This window comes from Trachypithecus francoisi, unplaced genomic scaffold, assembly GCF_009764315.1.
Source record: "Trachypithecus francoisi isolate TF-2019V2 unplaced genomic scaffold, Tfra_2.0 Lachesis_group4, whole genome shotgun sequence".
In the NCBI taxonomy this organism is placed as follows: Eukaryota; Metazoa; Chordata; class Mammalia; order Primates; family Cercopithecidae; genus Trachypithecus; species Trachypithecus francoisi.
In genome coordinates this window covers 150406865-150429097 of record NW_022681469.1, presented here as the reverse complement: position 1 = coordinate 150429097, position 22233 = coordinate 150406865, and the positions used below count along the sequence as shown (strand labels likewise).

At 43.3% G+C, this 22233-nt stretch overlaps 1 protein-coding gene across 4 annotated transcripts in view; it reads right to left on the bottom strand.

Moving 5' to 3' along the window:
* ZNF713 (zinc finger protein 713) overlaps positions 1–21164 on the bottom strand; it is a 52831-nt gene extending 31667 nt beyond the window's left edge. For all 4 annotated transcript variants that reach the window (XM_033194534.1, XM_033194535.1, XM_033194532.1 and 1 more), the window contains exons 1-2: positions 20731–21164; positions 2000–2128 (exon numbers count right to left, since the gene is read on the bottom strand). The gene's annotated coding sequence lies outside the window, so the exon portion shown is untranslated. The remainder of the gene's footprint in view (positions 1–1999; positions 2129–20730) is intronic.
* Between the last annotated feature and the right edge of the window lie 1069 nt (positions 21165–22233).

Below are 22233 nucleotides of genomic sequence, written 5' to 3'. Positions count from 1 at the left end.
TAATCCTAGCACTTTGGGAGGCCAAGGCAGGTGGATCATGAGGTCAGGAGTTCGAGACCAGCCTGACCAACATGGTGAAACCCTGTCTCTACTAAAAATACAAAAATTAGCCAGGCATGGCGGCGCATGCCTGTAATCCCAGCTATTCAGGAGGCTGAGACAGGAGAATTGCTTGAACCTGGGAGATGGAGGTTGCAGTGAGCTGAGACTGCAATACTGTACTCCAGCCTTGACGACATAGAGAGACTCCGTTTCAAAAAAAAAGGATGTTGGTGAGGATGGAGAGAAGTGGGAACATGTACACACTGCTGGTGGGAATGTAAATTAGTACAACCTCAATGAAAAACAGCACAGAGATTTCTCAAAGAACTAAAAATAGAATTACCATTCAACCCAGCAATCCCACTATTGGGTACCTATCCAAATATACATAAATTATTATATAAAAAAAGACACCTGTACTTGTATGTTTATCACAGCACCATTCACAACAGCAAAGTCATGGAATCAACCTCAGTGTCCATCAATGGATGATTCAATGAAGAAAATGTAATATATATACAACATGGAATACTAGGCAGTCATAAAAAATAATGAAATCATGCCTTTTGCAGCAACATGGGTGGAGCTGGAGACCATTATCCTAGGTGAAATAACGCAGAAACACAAAATCAAAGACTGCACATTCTCACTTGTAAGTAGGAGCTAAACAACGGGTGCATGTGGACATACAGAGGGGAACAACAGACACTGGGGACTCCAAAAGGAGGGAGGATGGGACAGGGGTTAGCGTTGAAAGATTACCTACCAGGTGCAATGTTCACTACTGGAATGATGCGTACATCAGAAACCCAGACCTCATCGCTATGCAACATGTCTATGTAACAAACCTGCACGTGGAATACCATACAGCCACAAAAAACAATGAAATCATATCTTCTGCAGAAACATGAATGAACTGACTTCAGGATGAAGCCCTTTAATGAACACAGGACAAAGAAAGTATCTGCAGTTTCCAGGGCCTAATATTTAAATACATGAAAGGCAGGCACAACTGGAAGGCAGTACACCTAGATATTTAAAAATCAAAAATCTCACTTCTATATTTAATCCCCAGTCTCCAAAAAGAAGGAAACACCACAATACCAGGCTATGCAATGCATCCACAGTGCTCCTTGCTACAAACGCTTTCAAACCAATGAAGTTTTACACTTTTCTCAGCAAAAATGCCAACATAGGAAGCAAACAGGGAAAGAACATATTTAAAAAGGGCTGGCTAAAAAAATTCCCAGAAACAGGATCTAAAAGAGAAAAAAAGTGGAGAAGATTTCCTTGCTCCAGAAAACGTGATAACCTAAATATAGGCTTTTAATTAAGCTGATTTCTGACTACAGAGCTCTAACATAAAAAGCCTTTCCAAATCTCTTACCAGATTTCAGCCGGGACAAACCTAAAATAGGTCTCCTCTTCAGGTTGTCTGGTTCTAAAACCAGCTTTTCCCCCCTAATTGCGCATGCAAATGAATTACTTTACATTTCAAAGGACCCCGTTTTGGCTACTGCTGCTTACGACCACCGCGTGTTAGGTGGGTCCACTTTCCCAGATATTTACAAGAGGATGCCCCATAAGTGTCATACACAAACCCAGCTGGTGATGGTCACAAATGTAAAACCAAGTCCCAATCCCCAAAAATAAAACACAGCTGCAATCTTAAAAGCATGCTCTATAAAATGAGACCATAGGTGCCACACTGCCAATCCCTTACCCTAACCTCCTGTCCCGAGGCAGAGGCAGAAAAACTTTGACCCAAACTTTCTGCTGTGACAGAAGCAGAAAAAAAAGAAGGCAGTTCTCTGCAGATATCTTGACCTGAATCTCCTGTCCAAAGACAGAGACCGAAGCCCTCACTCTTAAGGAAAAGGGAAGATTTGAAAAACAGCCCAAATAATGTCTACAACTTCACCCAAATAGTGGGAGGTCTGAATTCAGGAGAACTTACCAAAAATACCTGGTGGGACTGCTGAAGACGGGGAGTTCATGCTGGTGCCAAGCGCCACTTTCAAAGAGAAACACCAGTGGTGGGTGAGAGTCACTCTCAATCCTGCCTCCTTACACCAGGTATGTTGACCTAAAAGGAAGAAGTTGAGGCAAAGTTAATCTAAGTAGAGAGCTTATTTGGGCCAAGCTTGAGGACTTCAACTTGGGAGCACAGATTCAAGTTGCCATGAAAATACACTCTGATTAACAGCAGTTATAAGTGGATGATTTTTTTTTTTTTTTTTTTTTTTTGGAGACGGAGTCCCGCTCTGTCGCCCAGGCTGGAATGCAGTGCGATCTCGGCTCATTGCAACCTCTGCCTCCCAGGTTCAAGCGATTTTTCTGCCTCAGCCTCTTGAATAGCAGGGACTACAGGTATGCACCACCGCGCCTGGCTAATTTTTGTATTTTTAGTAGAGACGGGGTTTCATCATATTGGCCAGGATGGTCTTGAACTCCTGACCTGGTGATCCGCCTGTCCCAGACTCCCAAAGTGCTGGGATTACAGGCATGAGCCACAGCGCCCGGCCCTAAGTGGATTTTTAAAGGAAAATAACGAGCAGTTCCTGAGTTGTTTACCAAAAATCTACATCAAAATCACATAAGGTATTGATTGGCTATACATTGTTTTTGCATCATAAATTCCAGGAATGTGAAGATAATGGGTGAGTTTGGAACAAAATGACTCTAAACAAGTGCGCCCTGCATGGGTGCAGTGGGGCGATGTTCTGCACCCAGGGTGCAGAACAGCTCAGATTGATCCATTTTTCTTTTCAGTACAAACTGAAGAGGGCTCCAGAGATTACCTAATTGTAGTTTTCCCAAAGCGTGCTAAATTAGTATTTTATATCTGTTACATTGGTTCCAGAACCCCCATGGATACCAAAATCCATGCCTAAGGAATACCAGTGAAGCTCACTGCCTGTGCAGTAGTTCTGTCTGAGCTGTGGGTTAAACACACTTGCAGTGATTTTAAAATACACAGATGTAAATACATAGACGTCCAGGTTCCACCCAAGAGCTCTTAAGTCAGAATCTGCAGAGGTGAAATCTGCCATCTACATATTTTTTAAATGCCCCACAAGTGATTTTGATCCAAGCCAGAGTTCAGAACAACTACTGGAGCCTTTCATTTCCTTGACTTCCTCAACCTCAATGTTTTTCACTATCTTTCTACTTCAGTCACCCACTTCGGAGGTCATGCCCCTTCTGAAATCTTTCTTACCTTAGAAAGCACTAGACAGTGGGATCTAGACTGGATAGGGAAGAAAGAAGACAAGAGTGGCTTAAAAGGAAAGAAATTAGGCTGGGCGCGGTGCCTCACACCTGTAATCCAGGACTTTGGGAGGATGAGATGGGCGGATCATTGAGGTCAGTTCAAGATCGGCCTGATCAACATGGTGAAACCCCGTCCCTACTAAAAGTACAAAAATTAGCCAGGTATGGTGGTGCATACCTGTAATCCCAGCTACTCAGGAGGCTGAGGCACAAGAAATGCTTGAGCTGAGGGGGTGGAGATTGCAGTGAGCAGAGATCAAGCCACTGCACCCCAGCCTGGGTGACAGAGTGAGACCCTGTCTCAAAATAATAATAATTTAATCTCTCCAACATTAAAAACTCACTGGCCACACACCCCTTTTGCAACTACCATCCTCTCTTTTTTTCAAGGTCACAACTCTTCAAAAAATTGTCAATACTTTTTCTACTTCCTCATCACCCATTTCTCAGTTCTCTATAATCTGGCTTTTGTTCTGCCCTCAGTACTCTGCTGAAACTGCTCTGGTTATGACCACCAAAAACCTTTATGTTGTTCATGCAATGGACCTCATTACTTCTTTCTCTCTTTCTCTCTCTCTCTCTTTCTCCCCTTCCTCCCTCCCTCTCTCTCTCTCTTTCTCTCTTTCTTTCTTTCTTTGAGTCTGGCTCTGTCGTCCTGCCTAGGGTGCAGTGGTGTGATCTTACCTCGCTGCAACCTCTGCCTCAACCTCTGCCTCCTGGACCCAAGCCATCCTCCCACTTCAGCCTCCCAAGTAGCTGGGACTACAGGTATATGCTACCACACCTGGCTAATTTTAGTAGAGGTGAGTTTTCATCATGTTGCCAAGGCTGGTCTCAAACTCCTCAGCTCAAGTGATCCACCCACCTCAGCCTGGTGCTGGGATTACAGGTGTGAGCCACCAGGCCTGGCCTGACCTCATTACTGCTTCCAGGACAGTATCTGATACTGGTGACTGGTGACTCTTGCTTTACTTTCACCGTCTCTCTCAGGGAGCTGTGATCTAATCTCTTTTCCTTTGCCTGCCTTTTCCGTGTTGCTGCTTCTTAGGTTTTCCCAAGATCTACTCGTTTCTCTGTAGTTGACTTACAGGGATCTTAGAAAGACAAAAACCTGATTGTATCAGTCCCACAACTTAAAATTATTCAGGGCATCCTGCCACTCTTAGGTTGGAGTAGGAAGCCATAAAGAATCCTATGACTTTCTGTTCTTGTGATAGTTTGCTAAGAATGATGGTTTCCAGCTGCATCCATGTCCCTACAAAGGACGCAAACTCATCCTTTTTTATGGCTGCATAGTATTCCATGGTGTATATGTGCCACATTTTCTTAATCCAGTCTGTCACAGATGGACATTTGGGTTGATTCCAAGTCTTTGCTATTGTGAATAGTGCCGCAATAAACATACGTGTGCATTTGTCTTTGTAGTAGAATAATTTATAATCCTTTGGGTATATACCCAGTAGTGGGATGGCTGGGTAAAAAAAAAAAAAAAAAAGAATCCTATGACTGACTGCTTCCTGCTCTCTGCAGTCACTCTCCTGTTTGCTCGAGGCTTCATTCACACTGACCCCTTTCAGGTGCTGAAATGTGCCATGCGCCCTCCCTCCACCCCCATGACAACATCTACTTCTTTTTCAGGTCTCAGGGAAGATTTTGACATCATAGACCAGGTGAGGTTGCTCATTTACATCTTCCTTTTCCAGGTAGCATTTTTTTCCTCTCTCTCTTTTTTTAGACACAGTCCGGCTCTGTTGCCCAGGCTGGTGTGCAGGGGTGCAATCTCAGCTCACTACAACCTCTGCCTCTAGGTTCAAACAATTATCCTGCCTCAGCCTCCCGAGCAGCTGGGATTACAAGTGTGTGCCACACCTGGCTAATTTTTATATTTTTAGCAGAGACAGGGTTTCACCATATTGGTCAGTCTGGTCTTGAACTCCTGACCTCAAGTGATTCTCCCGCCTTGGCCTCCCAAAGTGCTAGGATTACAGGTGTGAGCCACCACACCTGGCCATGGGTAGCATTTTTTTTCATCGCTGTAATTATTTGTCTAATAACCCATCTTTATACCTCACCACTGTGTTTTGTTAATCCCCATGACGGTAGGAACCTGGTCTATCTGGTTAACTATTCTATTAATATTTTCAGTGTCCAGTGCCTGGCACATAAAAGGCACTTAATAAATATTTGCTACATTTGTAAATGAAAGGATTCTGGTGTTTCCTTTTCTTTTTTTAATTTTTTAAAAACTTTAAATTTTAAACCCATTTTAGACTTACAGGAAAGTTGCAAAATAGTGGAGTTCCTGTATACCACTCACTCTGCTTGTACTAATGTTAACAGTTTACAAAACCATAGTATAATGTGCAAAACCAGGAAATTAACACTGGAACTTTGTTTTTTTTTTGAGATGGAGTTTTGCTCTTGTTGTCCAGGCTGGAATGCAACAGCACGGTCTTGGCTCACTGTAATCTCCATCTCCCTGGTTCAAGAGATTCTCCTGCCTCAGCCTTCCAAGTAGCTGGGATTACAGGCACCCACCACACCTGGCTACGGGTACAACATTATTAACTGAAATTATTCACATTTCACTAATGTTCTTTCTCCACTAATGTTCTTTCTCTGATCTAGAATACACACTGCATTCAGTTTTATTTTTCCTTAGTTTCCTCCAATCTGTAATAGTTTCTTAGGCTGTCTTTCATGAGCTTGACACTTTTTAAAAAGATTGAAAAGCATTTTATGATGTTACATATATTTAAGAGATAGGGCAAAAATGGAGAGATATAGGTTATATGCCTGAGCATCAAGCCTGAGAGACCACCTCCCTGTTCAGGCCCAGGCTCTGGAGTTCATTCCCATCAATGCCATTTTGATTGTGTAGTAAGATGAAAATTTGTCTATAGTTGGGGTGACAAGAGAAATTCACACACTTATGTATCAAATAGCAAGGTGATGAAGTAAATTATAACAGCATGACAATGCAGGAGCAAGTAACCAATAGATTAACATTACACTTTGTCTATTAAATGCTTCAGTGCCCTTGTATACTTACCAATGATTTAAATGGTTTAATAAACACCTAGTTTTACTACACTTTGTACTAGAATAATCTCAAAGATACAATATAATGTATTTTAGCAAAAGAGTAAAATCCTATCAGTTTTCTATTCCTTTTTATATATTGACATTCTTATTTTATTCTTATTTTTTTGAGATGGAGTCTCACTCTGTCACCCAGGCTAGAGTGCAGTGGTGCAACCTCAGCTCACTGCAACCTCTGCCTCCCGGGTTCGAGTGATTTTCCTGCCTCAGCCTCCTGAGCAGCTGGGATTACAGGCACACGTCACCAAGCCTGGCTAATTTTTGTATTTTTAGTAGAGACGAGGTTTTGCCACGTTGACCAGGCTGGTCTCAAACTCCTGACCTCAGGTGATCTGCCTGCCTTGGCCTCCCAAAGTGCTGGGATTACAGGCATGAGCCACTGTGCTCAGTCATATTGACATTCATAATTGTCATGTCAGTTGATGCAGCAAACTACATGTCATGTGTTAGTAAGTGATACAAAGGTTTGCTTTGTAGATAATAAGCTGCACCATGGCTGCAGTAAAATCATAATATGTGATCTGTTTAATGAAGGTTAAATCCCTTGTGTTCACTTAACTCAGGAGCAGCCAAATGTAAGAGGTAAATTGGGCAAGGGGTGGAGGGTTGGTGGGTGCAGAGTTTCCATGCCCTCTCTGGGCATGGCAACCTCCAGACCTGTATGTGTTCACCAATCTGGAAGTTCTCCAGACTCCTTTTTTTAGTGTTTCTATGGAGGCTGCATTATATAGTCAAGATTGATTAAACTACTGGACATTGGTAACTTTAATATTTTTTAAAATTTCTAATTGACAAATAGTAATTGTATATATTTATAGAGTACAATGTGATGCATTAATATATATTTACATTGTTGATGTGGTTTGGCTGTGTCCCCACCCAAATCTCATCTTGAATTCCCACATGTTGTGGGAGGGACCCAGTGGGAGGTAACTGAATCATGGGGGCAGGTCTTTTCCATACTGTTCTCATGATAGTGAATAAGTCTCATGAGATCTTATGGCTTTACAAGCTAGAGTTTCTCTGCATAAGCGCTCTCTCTCTCTCCTCTCTCTCTCTCTCTCTCTCTCTCTCTCTCTCTCTCTCGCCTGCTGCCATCCATATAAGATGTGACTTGCTCCTCCTTGCCTTCCACCATGATTGTGAGTCCTCCCCAGTCACTTGGAACTGTAAATCCATTAAACCTCTTTCTTTTGTAAACTGCCCAGTCTTGGGTATGTCTTTATCAGCAGCGTGAAAACAGACTAATACAAATTGTGGAACAGCCAATTATCATATCTGTCACCTCATATACTTTTCAATTATTTGTGGTGAAAACATTTAAAATCTACTCTTTTAGTAATTTTGAAATATACAATGCATTATCAGCCAGACGCAGTGGCTCAGGCCTGTAATCCCAGCACTTTGGGAGGCCGAGGTGGGTGGATCACTTGAGGTCAGGAGTTTGAGACCAGCCTGGGCAACATGTTGAAACCCCATCTCAAAGAGAAAAGAAAAGAAAAGAAAGAAAAGAAAAGAAAACAAAACAAAACAAAAGAAAAGAGAAAAGAAAACAATGCATTGTTATTTTATTATTTTAGTCATCACTCTGTGGAATAGATCACTAAAGCTTATCCCTTCTGTCTCACTGAAACTTTGTACCCTTTGGTCAACATCTCTCTAGCCCCCTACCACACAGCCCCAGATTCTAGTAACAACCATTCCACTCTATACAAGTTCAACATTCTTAGAGTCCACGTTTTAAGTAAGATCATGCAGTTTCTGTTTTTCTGTGCTTGGTTTATTTCACTTAATACAATGTCCTCTAGGTTCATCTATGTTGTCACGAATAATATAATTTCCCTCTTTTTGAAGACTGAATAGTATTCCATTGTGTATATATACCACATTTTTTTTTTTTTTGAGACAGAGTCTTGCTCTGTTGCCCAGGCTGGAGTGCAGTGGTTCGATCTCGGCTCACTGCAACCTCCACCTCCCAGGTTCAAGCAATTCTCCTGCCTCAACCTCCTGAGTAGCAGGGATTACTGACACGTGCTGCCATGCCCAGTTAATTTTTGTATTTTTAGTAAAGACGGGGTTTCACCATGTTAGTCAGGTTGATCTCAAACTCCTGACCTCGTGATCCACCCACCTCGGCTTCCCAAAGTGCTTGGATTATAGATAGGGCTAAGTCACCGTGCCTGGTGACCACATTTTTTTTTTTTTTTTTTTTTTTGAGACGTAGTCTCGCTCTGTCGCCCAGGCTGGAGTGCAGTGGCCGGATCTCAGCTCACTGCAAGCTCTGCCTCCCAGGTTCACGCCATTCTCCTGCCTCAGCCTCCCGAGTAGCTGGGACTACAGGCGCCCGCCACCTCGCCAGCTAGTTTTTTGTATTTTTTAGTAGACACAGGGTTTCACCGGGTTAGCCAGGATGGTCATGATCTCCTGACCTCGTGATCCGCCTGTCTCGGCCTCCCAAAGTGCTGGGATTACAGGGTTGAGCCATCGCACCCAGCCAGTGACCACATTTTTTAAATCCATTCATCCAGTGGACATCTAGGTTGCTTCCATATCTTGACTACAGTGAATAATGTTGCAATAAACATAGGAGTACAGATATCTCTTTGGCATACCCATTTCAATTCCTTTGAATATATACTCAGGTCCTGGTGTGGTGGCTCACACCTGTAATCCCAGCACTTTGGGAGGCTGAGGTGGGGTGGATCATCTGAGATCAGGAGTTCAAGACCAGCCTGGCCAACATGGTGAAGCCCTATCCCTAATATAAACACAAAAATTGGCTGTTGTGGTGTGGTGCATGTCTGCAATTCCAGGTGCTTGAGAGGCTGAGGCACAAGAATCACTTGAACCTGGGAGGCAGAGGTTGCAGTGAGCTGAAATCGTGCCACTGCACTCCAGGCTGGCTGATGGAATGATACTCCGTCTCAAAAAAAATAAAAAATAAAAAAACCCAGAAGTGGAACTGCTGGATCATATGGTAGTTTGATTATTTTTATTTTTATTTTTATTTGAGATGGAGTCTCGCTCTGTCACCCAGGCGGGAGTGCAGTGGCGCCATCTCGGCTCACTGCAACCTCCACCACCTGGTTCAAGCAATTCTGCATCTCAGCCTCTGATTTTTTGTTTTTTGAGGAACTCCTGTAGTTTGCTGTGATGGCTGTATTAATTTACATTCCCACAAACAGTGTATAAGTGTTCCCTTTTCTCCACACTCTCACCAATACTTGTTATCTTCTGTCTTTTTGATAATAAGCCATTCTAAAAGGGGCAAGTGCTCTCTTATTGTGGTTTTAATCTGCATTTCCATCATGATCAGTCATAAGCATTTTTTCATATCTCGGATGGCCATTTGTATGTTGTTGTTTTTTAGAAATAAATGGGAAAATCTGAATTTAATTTTCTGTGAATGAGAATGTCTATTCAGGACATTTGTCCATCTTAAAATTGGGTTACTTGTTTTCTCGTTATTGAGTTCCTTATATATTTTGGATATTAGTCCCTGATATGGCTTGGATTTGTGTCCCCCACCCAAATCTCATGTTGAATTGGAAGGCGACTGGATCACAGGGTGGATTTCCCTCTTGCTGTTCTCGTGATGAGTGAATTCTCATGAGATCTGATGGTTTAAAAGCATGTGGCACTTTGCACTCTCTCCTCCCGCCACATGAAGAAGGTCCTTGCTTCCCCTTGGCCTTCTGCCATGCTTGTAAGTTTCCTGAGGCCTCCCAGTCATGCTTACTGTACAGCCTGTGGAACTGTGAGTCAATTAAACCTCTTTTCTTCATAAATTACTCAGTCTCAGGTAGTTCTTTATTAGCAGTGTGAGAACAGACTAATACAGTCCCTTATCAGATGTATCATTTGCAAACATTTTCTCCCAATCTTCGGTTTTTCTCTTCATTTATTGATTGTTTCCTTTGCTGTGTAAAGCTTTTTAGGTTGACGCAAACCTATTTGTTTACTTTTGCATTTGTAGTCATATCCGCAAGAAATCTGTGTCTAGACAAATGTCATGAAGCATTTTCCTCTCTGGTAGTTTTATAGCTTCAGGTCTTCTGTTTAAGTCCTTAATGAGTTGATTGTCCATTGATGATTAACTCTATTTTTCAACCCCTTTCTTCTCCTCAGAGGTGGGGTGGGGTTTGGGGTTGGGACTTAAAGTTCAACCCTCTAATTACAAGGTAGGTTCCTTTAGCCACTAGCCTCCATCCTGAAGCTACGTAGGAACTTGGAGTCACCAGTCATTTCATTGGTTATGAATAGCAAAAGATGCTTCTATCATCCCTATCACTCAGAAAATGATGAGGGTTTTAGGAGCTCTGTGGCAGGAACTGGACAGGAAGATCTACTCTATACGATGTCAATATGTCTACGATGTTTACAATGTCAACATGTTCACAATATCAGTATGTCTCATTAATGGTAATATGGCTCATTAATGGCAGTATGTCTCATTAACGGTAATATTTACCATTATCACTTGGTCAAGGTGGTGTCTACTAGGTTTCTCTATGGTAAAAGTTACTATCTTTCCTTTTGTTGCTAATAAAGATCCTGGGGAAGATACTTTAAGGCTACCTATAGGACGGACGGCTCATGCCTGTAATTCTAACACTTTGGGAGGTGGAAGTGGGAGGATGGCTTGAGCCTAGGAGTTTGAGACCAGCCTAGGCAACATAGTGAGACCTTCATTATGAAAAAAAAAAGAAAAAAATAGCTGGGTTTGGTGGTGAGTGTCTGTAGTCCCAGCTATTTGGGAGGCTGAGGTGAGAGGGTTGCTTGAGCCTGGAAGGTGGAGGCTACAGTGAGCTGTGATCATGCCACTGAACTCTAGCGAGCCATGATCACGTCACTGCATTCCACCCTCGGTGAAAGAGTGAGACCCTGTCTCAAAAAAAAAAAAAAAAGAAAGAAAAAAGATTATGTGTACATCTTGCTTCTCAAACCCATTAATTACATCATCAGTGTATCTCATCATCTGCAACAATTATTAATGTGGTGTTTACCTAATGGTGTTCTTCTATTTCCCTCTTACTAATTTAGTATTGGAATTTTTCCATAAGGAAAAGCTGCTTCTTATCCCCTATTCATTTGTTTATTAGATTATTTGTTTATATCTATAGAGACTCATGAATATTTATTATATTCTATAAGTTAAAAGTCAAATACTTTTATTATTTATTTTATTGCACAAATTCTTCCAGCTTTGGCCATTACGAGACTCCTGTGTTATTTCAACCAGGCTTTCTCCTTTCTTAAGCACTTTCTCATTTCCTGGCAATGTAAGATGTTTCAGGCTCTTGCATTTTTCCTGCCCAGCCCTGGAATCAACCGTTTCTCCAAAGTGCCCTGGTTCCTTTTACTGGAGAAGAGGACTTAGAAACAAAGATTTGGGTGCTAGGTGTGCTTATTGCTGCTGGGGCATCATTGCTTCTAGGCTCTCTTAGCAGACATAGCTAGGAAATATATAATATATATATATACACACACACGCACATACTAACCATGTATATACACACATCGATTACATGTGTGTTTATGTGTATATATGTGTATATATACACATACATATATATTAAATACCATGAGTTTATACTGATATCTGATTCCAATCTAATACCACAAGGTTCACTTTAGTCTTCCCTTTTTCCTTACTGGTAACTTCCTTCTTCAACAGTAAAAAATTGGTGGCTCTCATTATCTACTTATTTGTTCAATTGTGATATACATATAACATAGTTTTATAATAGAGTTGCTAACTCATACCCTTGTGAGAAACACAATTACTGACTTGATTACAGCATTTATGTGGAATTCTTTTCATCTTTAGCCTTACAGTACCCAGTTAAGATACTGTTTCCTAAAGTTATTTAAGGCTAGTTCTTTTCTTCCTCACCTCTTTCAGTGTGGTTACATCCTTCCTTTGTAATGTAGTTAGGTCCATTTATTAGTGTTTAATAGTCTCCTCTATTTTTTATTGTATTTATTCTCAGGTGGTTTCTCTCATTGCCTTGGTTTCACTGCTCATCCTTTCTGAGCTACAGAAAAACATACAAATGTAACCACCCTCCTGGACAACCCCAGTAGATGTCCCTCATATTTCTCAAGCCTAACATATCCAAAACTCATTCTCTCTCAAGTCTCTTGCCATTAATGTGCCATGCAGTAAGGCAGGTCAGAATGATGACTCCACACCAAACCAAATGGGTTTGATTCCCAGCTCCATGACTTTAGCTGTATGAGTCTGGTTGGGTAAATTACTCAACCTCTCCAGCCTTCCATTTCCTCATCTATAAAACTAGGAATAATAGTATCTACCCGTGGGTTTGTTGTGAGGATTAAGGAAGAGCGAAATGGGTAAATATTTAGAATATAACAGAACAGGCCAGGCGCAATGGTTCACACCTGTAATCCCAGCACTTTGGGAGACCAAGGCAGGTGGATCACCTGAGGTCGGGAGTTCGAGACCAGCCTCACCAACATGGAGAAATCCCGTCTCTACTAAAAATACAAAATTAGCCAGGTGTGGTGGTGCATGCCTGTAATCCCAGCTACTCAGAAGGCTGAGGCAGGAGAATCGCTTGAACCCAGTAGGTGGAGGTTACAGTGAGCCAAGGCCATGCCAATGCACTCCAGCCCGGGCAATAAGAGCAAAACTGTCTCAAAAAAAAAAAAAAAAAAAAGAATATAACACCACATAATAAGCAGTAGATAGAGAGATATATCTTAATTCTAACTCTTCTATCATATTCCCCATCTCAGTGAATAGCAACACCAAGCCTGAAACCTGAATGGCATCCTGAGCTCCCTCGTTCTTCCTTAGGCTCTCTGTCTAATCAATGTCACATTCTGGTATATGTATTCCCTTCAGTATCTCGTGAACATTCACGAGATAAGATTAAGAACATTCTGGTCTTAATCTTCATGTCTAGTACGTTGGTTCAGCCGCCATCATCTCTCACTTTGATTACTGCCATTCCCATCTAAGTTGTCTCCTTGACTTTAGTCTAACCTTTTCTTCATACTGCAGCCAGAGTGATCTTTCCTATACCCCTCTCTATCATGGAAATACCCTCATTTTACTCTTTGGCAAATATTAAAACACAAATTTCAGTAAATATTAAAAAAAATGAAAATCACCTATAATATCTCCTAGAGATAATCAGTTACCTTATTTTCAGGATTTATCCTTTCAGGCTTTTTCCATATATACACACACAAGGATACACATGCATATATTATTAAATGTATAATTTTCTTTTTAGAAATCTACATTTTAATTGACAATATTGTGATCTCACTTCACGACAGAAAACAAAAGTCAAAACATTAATTTTCTTAATAGATTCATAATATATTTCTTTGCATGGAATAACCAAAATTTATTTCATTATTAACAGACCTTTAGGTTGTTTTCTTGCTTGCTTGCTTTTATAGACAATAGCAAACACTTGTTAGACATAGAGTTTTTGAATGATTTTGCCTGATTAGTTCCTTAGGAAAAGTGTCATTGTAGGGTCAAAGAAAAGGCAAAGCACTGTCCAGGAAGGTTGTATCAATTTATATACTCATCACTGATATATGAGACCATTAACCATGTCAGGCTTTGTTCTTTTGAAATTCATAAACATATTTACACTGAGACAGAAATGTTTATATTTTTAGCTTTATTTTTTAAATGTATTAGCCTTTCGTGTCATCTGTCCATTTTTCCACTATTGTCTTTTTCTTACTGATTTGCAAGAGGTCTTTAGACAGAAGATAGCATGAAGTCAGGGGATTAACTCAGCAGAACTGGATGGTCCAAAACCTGAACACTTCAAGGAAAGGTACCCTGGCCTGCCTCCTTGTGAGACAACCTCTAAAGCCTTGGAATATCCTACCAGTTAAGGGTGTCTTTGTTTGCCTGAGGCCATGGGACATGTCCAGATGTTAATGTTAACAAACAGACCCTGTTATGTTGAGACCCGCAGGCCGTGTGGTAGCTCCTCCTCTGAAAGGGCTAGAGAGTGCAGATCAGCCACAAGGGTGGTCAGCCAAGCCTATATGACTGGCGTTGGGGCTCAGAAAATGATATTGCAAATTAAAGGCCTCAAAAGCACAAATTTCTCTCTGGCCTTCTCCTGCCCTCCTTTCTGTCACCCCTCATTCTCCCCCAAGACTAGGTTTAGAAACTAGAATACCCCTTCCCCAAGGCAGGTCATAGAAACAACAACCCTTGGTCAAGCGTGGTGGCTCATGCCTGTAATCTCAGCAATTTGGGAGGCCAAGGTAGGCAGATCATTTGAGGTCAGGAGTTTGAGACCAGCCTGGCCAACATGGTGAAACCCTGTCTCTACCAAAAATACAAAAATTAGTCAGGTGTGGTGGCAGGTGCCTGTAATCCCAGCTACTCGGGAGGCTGAGGCACGAAAATGGCTTGAACATGGGAGGCGGAGGTTGCAGTGAGCCGAGATCGTGACACTGCACTCCAGCCTTGGCAACCAGCAAAACTCAGTCTCAAAACAAACAAACAAAAAACAAAACGAAACAACAACAACAAAAAACAGGAACGCTTTTTCTCCAAAGCCAGTCATAAAACCTAAAAATATTACCCTAATTCCCTGCTTTCTGTATCATAACTGGCTATAAATAAATTATCTGACCTACTTTGTTTCATTGTAGGTCATAAGACCCTCATTCCAGAGTGGTCCTACCGCACACTGGGTAGGAAGGAATACTTCCCAAAGAGAACAAGAAGAATCTGAACAGCCAGGCCTGGCTGCATTTCCCCATTCAACCTATAGCATGAGATCATACCCTTTTTGTCCAATCATATTTCTACACAGACCTAAACATAAACTGTATGTTTATGTTTCCCCGTACCTTTGGGTCTTCAGTCTGAAGGCTCCCATGTCACATAAAACTATGATCAAAGAGTCCAGGCACGGTGGCTCACACCTGTAATCCCAGCACTTTGGGAGGCCAAGGCGGGCAGATCACGAGGTCGGGAGATCAAGACCATCCTGGCTAACACAGTGAAATCCCGCCTCTACTAAAACTACAAAAAATTAGCCGGGCGTGGTGGCAGGCACCTGTAGTCTAAGCTACTAGGGAGGCTGAGGCAGAAGAATGGCGTGAACCCAGGAGGCGGAGCTTGTAGTGAACCGAGATCGCGGCACTGCACTCCAGCCTGGGTGACACAGCAAGACTGCGTCTCAAAAAACAAACAAACAAACAAAAAAACTCTATAATCAAATAAACTTGTATGCCTTGTCTCCTATTACTCTGCTTTTTTTTTTTTAAACAGTGTCACTCTTGTTGCCCAGAATGGCGTGCAATGGCGTGATCTGGCTCACCGCAACCTCACCTCCCAGGTTCAAGCAATTCTACTGCCTCAGCCTCCGAGTAGCTGGGATTATAGGCTCCCTCCACCACACCCAGATAATTTTGTATCTTCAGGAGAGATGGGGTTTCTCTATGTTGATCAGGCTGGTCTCAAACTCCCGACCTCAGGTGATCCGCTCACCTCAGCCTCCCAAAGTGCTAGGATTACAGGCGTGAGCCGCCGTGCCCAGCCTATTCTGCTTTTGTGTGTGTGCGTATATGTCAGTGCTTTTCAGCAAACCTTCAGAGGGCAAAGGGGAAGTTATAAAACTATTATCAAATAAACTTGTTATGCTTTTCTCTTGTTAACCTGTGTTTTGTTACAGGGTTTTCTGTCATGACCCTTATGATAGGGAGAAAAGGGATCACCCCTACACCAGCCCCCAAGTAAAACCCTGAACACCAAGCTAGAGTGAGCTTCCCTGGTTCTGTATGGCACGAACACAAATCTATCACACATTGTTCCTGGGAGATTTTTTCTTTTCTTTCCTTTTTTCTTTTTTGAGACAGAGTTTTGCCCTCGTTGCCCAGGCTGGAGTGCAATGGTGTGAACTCGGCTCACCGCAACCCATGCCTCCTGGGTTCAAGCGATTCTCCTGCCTCAGCCTCCCGAGCAGCTGGGATTACAGGCATGCGCCACCGCGCTCGGCTAATGTTGCATTTTCAGTAGAGACAGGGTTTCTCCATGTTGGTCAGGCTGGTCCCAAACTCCCGACCTCAGGCGATCCACCCGCCTCGGCTTCCCAAAGTGCCACTGCGCCCGGCCTGTTCCTGGGAGATTTAAAGGTTATCAGTAAAATGCCACAGAGAGAGAGGGCAATGGGAAGCCTGCACTTGGTCTCTCCTGGACCGTGGAGCTTGCTCTATGTGCTTTTTTCTGTTGCTGTTTTCTTTTTTGAGATTGAGTCTCACTCTGTTGCCCAGGCTGGAGTGCAGTAGCAGAATCTCAGCTCACTGCAAGCTCCACCTCCTGGGTTCAAGCGATTCTCGTGCCTCAGCCTCCCAAGTAGCTGGGATTACAGGCACCTGCCACCATGGCCAGCTAATTTTTGTATTTTTAGTAGAGATGGGGTTTCGCAATGTTGACCAGGCTAGTCTTGATCTCCTGACCTCAGGTGATCCACCCACTTCGGCCTCCCAAAGTGCTGGGATTATAGGCGTAAGCCACCACGCTCAGCATGTTGCTGGCTTTTAATCTGCATCCTTTCACTCTAACACTCTACCATAAATGCAACACAGTATTTGCTGAATTCTAGGAGTTCTAGCAAATCTCTGAACCAGAGGGTGGGTGGTATTGGGGACCCAAGAACACAGACAGTAACCAACGACTCCCTTGTCAAACACACATACACATATAGTCTCCATTCCACCATTTGTCTTTTATTTTTGCTGCTTTCTAAAAGGAGTTAATTTGTAAAAAGTCTGCATTGTAAAATTTGTTTTTCCTCTCTGTAGAGGTCCTAAGCGTGCGTGAGGGTTTTCTTCTTTTATTCTTTATATACGTTAAACACATTATTTTTTAAACTCAAGTTCCACACATTTTTTATATAAACTCACAAGGGAAAAAACTTGGGAATATATGGAGTAAAATGTGAGGGCCCTTCAACTCCTCTTTTTGTTTTGTTTTGTTTTTGAGACAGAATATCGCTCTTGTGCCCAGGCTGGAGTGCAATGGCGCGATCTCTGCTCACTGCAACCTCCATCTCCCAGGTTCAAGCGATTCTCCTGCCTCAGCCTCCCAAGTAGCTGGGATTACAGTCATAAGCCACCACATCCAGCCTCTCCTTAATATTTGATTCTCCTGTGTATCTGTGATACCAGGACAATTCTTAGATCTTTATACAGAATTCCCTTAAGGGATACATTTTTTTCTTGTAATAATGATTTGAGGCAGTTTTAATCTTACAGAAGATTAGAATTTTCAACTCATTTTGATATTGTAACTGTTATGGACTAAATTATATTCCATATAATATATTCCCCCAAATTAATATGTTGAAGTCCTAACCCCCAATGTGACTTTATTTGGAAATAGGGCCTTAAAGGTTGTATTCTTTTTTGGAGACAGAGTCTCGTTCTCTTGCCCAGACTGGAGTGCAATGGCGTAATCTCAGCTAACTGCAACCTCTACCTCATGAGTTCAAGCAATTCTCCTGCCTCAGCTTCCCAAGTTGCTGGGATTACAGGCACCCACCACCACACCCGGCTAATTTTTTTTTTCGAGACAGAGTCTCGCTCTGTCGCCCAGGCTGCAGTGCAGTGGCGTGATCTCGGCTTACTGCAAGCTCCGCCTCCTGGGTTCACGCCACTCTCCTGCCTCAGCCTCCTGAGTAGTTGGGACTACAGGTACCCACCACCATGCCTGGCTGAATTTTTTTTTTTTTTTTGTAGAGACGGGGTTTCACCATGTTAGCCAGGATGGTCTCCATCTCCTGACCTTATGATCCGCCCGCCTCGGCCTCCCAAAGTGCTGCACACCCTGCTAATTTTTGTATTTTTAGTAGAGATGGGGTTTCACCATGTTGGCCAGGTTGGTCTCAAACTCCTGACTTCAGGTGATCCACCTGTCTTGGCCTCCCAAAGTGCTGGGATTACAGGCGTGAGCCTGTAATTAAAGTTAAATAAGGTCATAAAGGTGGGGTCTTAATCCAATAGCAATAGTGTCCTCATAAGAAGACGAAGAGACACCAAGAGTGCATGCACACAGTGCAAAGGCCAGCAGAAGAGGACACAGAGAAAAGCCAGTTCCTTCTGCAAGCCAAGAAGAGAGGTTCACTGGAAACCAACAGGGCACACACTTTGATTTTGAACTTACCACCTTTAGAACTGTGAGATACCACATTTCTGTGTTTGCACTCAGTCTGCAGTATTGTATAGCAGACTAAGCAGGCTACGACAGTCAGTCACCCAAGATGCATACTCTAAGGTAAAAATTAAAAGCATGCTCTTCACAGCTGATATTTCCAATCAGATGAAAATGACACCAACATATTACAAGAACTATAACTCATACAGATTTATACAGTCCTCTTTTCTAATGAAATTCACATACAAATCTGCACTCAAGTTAAACTGTTTTTTTGGGGTAAAAAAAAGTGCAAGGGTGTAAGGCAAAGCCAGATGCAATATCAAGATCATAAAGGGCTTTGAGGGCATCACTGAGGAACTAGAACATTTTCCTGATGGCAGCAGGGAGCCACGTGCAAGTTTTCAGCAACAGAGTGACTTTCAACCAACATTCATCACTGAATAGCTATCTATTTAGAACCTACTAATTGCTACAACCTACTAAGTGCTACAACTTGCCTTTTAAAAAATTATTATTATTATTATTATTTTACTTTTCTGTATCTTTCAAATGCCTCACAATTTAAGTTAAAAGAAATAGATCAGGGCGGGCACGGTGGCTCAAGCCTAGTAATCCCAGCACTTTGGAGGCTGAGGTGGGCGGATCACCTGAGGTCAGGAGTTTGAGACCAGCCTGACCAATATGATAAAACTCCGTCTCTACTAAAAATACAAAAATTAGCTAGGTGTGGTGGCATGTGCCTGTAATCCCAGCTAATCAGGAAGCTGAGACAGGAGAATCATTTGAACCCAGGAGGCAGAGGTTGCGGTGAGCGGAGATCACACCATTGCACTCCAGCATGGGCAACAGGAGCAAAACTCCGTCTAAAAAAATAAATCATTATATGAAAGGACATAATTAAGCGGGATTTGCTTAAAACATTTATTTTTTGAGACAAGGTCTGGTTCTATCGCCCAGGCCGGAGTGCAGTGCTGGCTCACTGCAACCTTCATCTCCTGGGCCAAAGACATCTTCCCACCTCAGCCTCCTGAGTAACTGGGGACTACAGGCACACACCACCAAGTCGGGTTAATGTTTCTAGCTCCTTTGTAGCAACAGGCTCTTGATATATTTCCCAGGTTGGTCTCGAACTCATGAGCTCAAGTGATCCTCCTGCCTTTGCCTCCCAAAGTGCTGCAATTACAGGCGTGAGTCACCGCAACCGGCCTAAACATTTTAAATGAAAAAATGTATGTATGTATGTATATATGGATATATATTCAGTGCAGAAACTGTCAGGGCAGTGAAAGAATCTAGAAACATCTGACCGAACGCCGTGGCTCACGCCTGGAATCCCAGCACTTTGAGAGGCCAAGCTGGGAGATCACTTGCGCTCAGGAGTCCGAGATCAGCCTGAGAAACATGGTGAGACCTGGTCGCTAACAACAACAACAAAGAGCCGCGCGTGGTGGTGCGCACCTGTGGTCCCAGCTACTGGGGAGGCTGAGGCAGGTGGAGCTCTTGAGTCCAGGCGTTTGAGGCTGCAGTGTGCCATGATCGTGTCACTGCACGGCAGCCTGGGTGATAAAGTGAGATCCTGTCTCAAAACAAAAACATAAATAAACAGAAACACATTTGAGTACACACACACCTGCAAAATGTAATAAAAGTGTCATCGCAATTCCGTGGAAAAGTGACTCAACGGATAACGGCAAGGCAATGAGAGAAAAAGGTAAATCCCTAACTAACCCCTTACCACAAATATCATACTCAATGAAATACAGATAAAAAGGAGAAAAAGAAAATATTTTTTCAATTCTTTAAACGTATTAGAAGAAAATAAAGGCGAACGTTTGCATAATCCTGAGATGAGGAAAAACTTTCCCCCAAAATGACACCTATAGACGCTTGTCCAAAAATAAATTGCAGATTTTTTTTCAGCCTCAGAGGCATTCGCAGATAGTAGAGGACAATGTGTTTATAATATTGGAACGGGTAAGACCGTCCTATAAAAGACCAAAAATCCGAAAGGGACACGGGGCGGGTGAAAGAAACGGGAACAGCGGGGACAGCGGCCGCCCCTCCCCCGCCCTCCGCCCGCCGCCCGTCGCCCGTCGCCTCCCACCTCCCGCCTCCGCCTCCTCCCGGCGCGCACTCACCTCCAGAGACAAAGGGCGCTCCGGCAGGCTCCGCCCCTTGACGCCGCCGCCGCCGCCAGGGTGGACCCGGGCGGGAGAAGGTGCCGAGGGCCCCACCGCCTGAGCCAATGACGCCCGGTGACTGGGCTCCTGGGGCCGGTCCAGCTGCCCGCGCGCCAGGCCAGCTCTGACGACAGCCTCCCCGCAATGGCGGCGCAAGGCACTGGCCTCAGATCCCCAATACGCATGCGCCGGCGGCGCCCGGAGCCTCCTTCCCTCATCGCCGCCCTCATCGCCCGGGGTCCTGACTCCCGCTAGCTTCCCCGGGTCTGCTTTTCATCCGGGCTGTGCCGACCCTGCGCCCTCGAGCCTTCCCAGGATTTTCCGGTCCGAGAGGGTCGAGGGGGACGGGCCGAGGACCCGTCCCTTGGTCCCTGCCAATCAGAAGCGTTGGACTGTCCGTCTCCATGGTGACGACACAAGCCTTGCTCTCAGTCTTGGAACCACTCCTCCTGCCCATCAATTTCATACTGATAAAACTCAAAATATAATGATGATGATATTGGCCGGGCGCGGTGGTTCACGCGTGTAATCCCAGCACTTTAGGAGGCTGAGTTTGGTGGATCACTTGAGGTTCGAGACCAGCCTGGCCAACATGGTGAAATCCCCTTCTCTAATATACATACAAATATTAGCTGGGCGTGGTGACGGGCGCCTGTAATCCCAGCTATTCGGGAGGCTGAGGCAGAAGAATCGCTTGAACCTGGGAAGGGGAGGTTGCAGTGAGCGGAGATCACATCATTGCACTCCAGCCTGGGCAACAGAATAAGACTCCATCTCAAAAAAAAAAAAAAAAAAAAATGATATCATTATATCATTATATAGTAATGCTACTGATGCAAAGAATGGAATTTTTCTTTTTTTAGGCTTAACATTTTGCTTAATTGGAATTGAGAGTTAGTGAGTTTTTTTTTTTTTTTGTTTTGTTTTTCAGACAGGACCCTGTCCTGTCGCCCAGGCTGGAGGACAGTAGTGCCATCATGGCTCGCTGCAGCCTTGAACTCCTGGGCTCAAGCATCCTCCCGCCTCAGCCTCCTCGGTAGTGAGGACTACAGCAACCCTGAGCCACTGTGCCCCGCTAGTTTTTAAAACATTTTTGTAAAGATGGGGATCTCACTATGTTGTCCAGGCTGGTCTAGAACTCCTGGGCTCAAGGGATTCTTACTCCTCAGGCCCCCCAAGGTGCTGGGATTACAGTCGTGAGCACTGTGCTAGGCCCCAGAGTTAGTGTTCTTCAGCATCAAAATTGTGTACATCTGTTTATACCAGTTATAATGAGATTTTACATATTTCATCTTTGAAAATGTTTTTAAGATAGATACATACTGCCAAATACTGATCATCCATGAACATATGATTTAACTTGAGTATATTCATTGCTTGGAAGACAATTATAGAGTTCTGTTATATTCTTCTCTTGAAATTTGCACTTTAGCATGTCATTATATGGCAGATTAATCACTT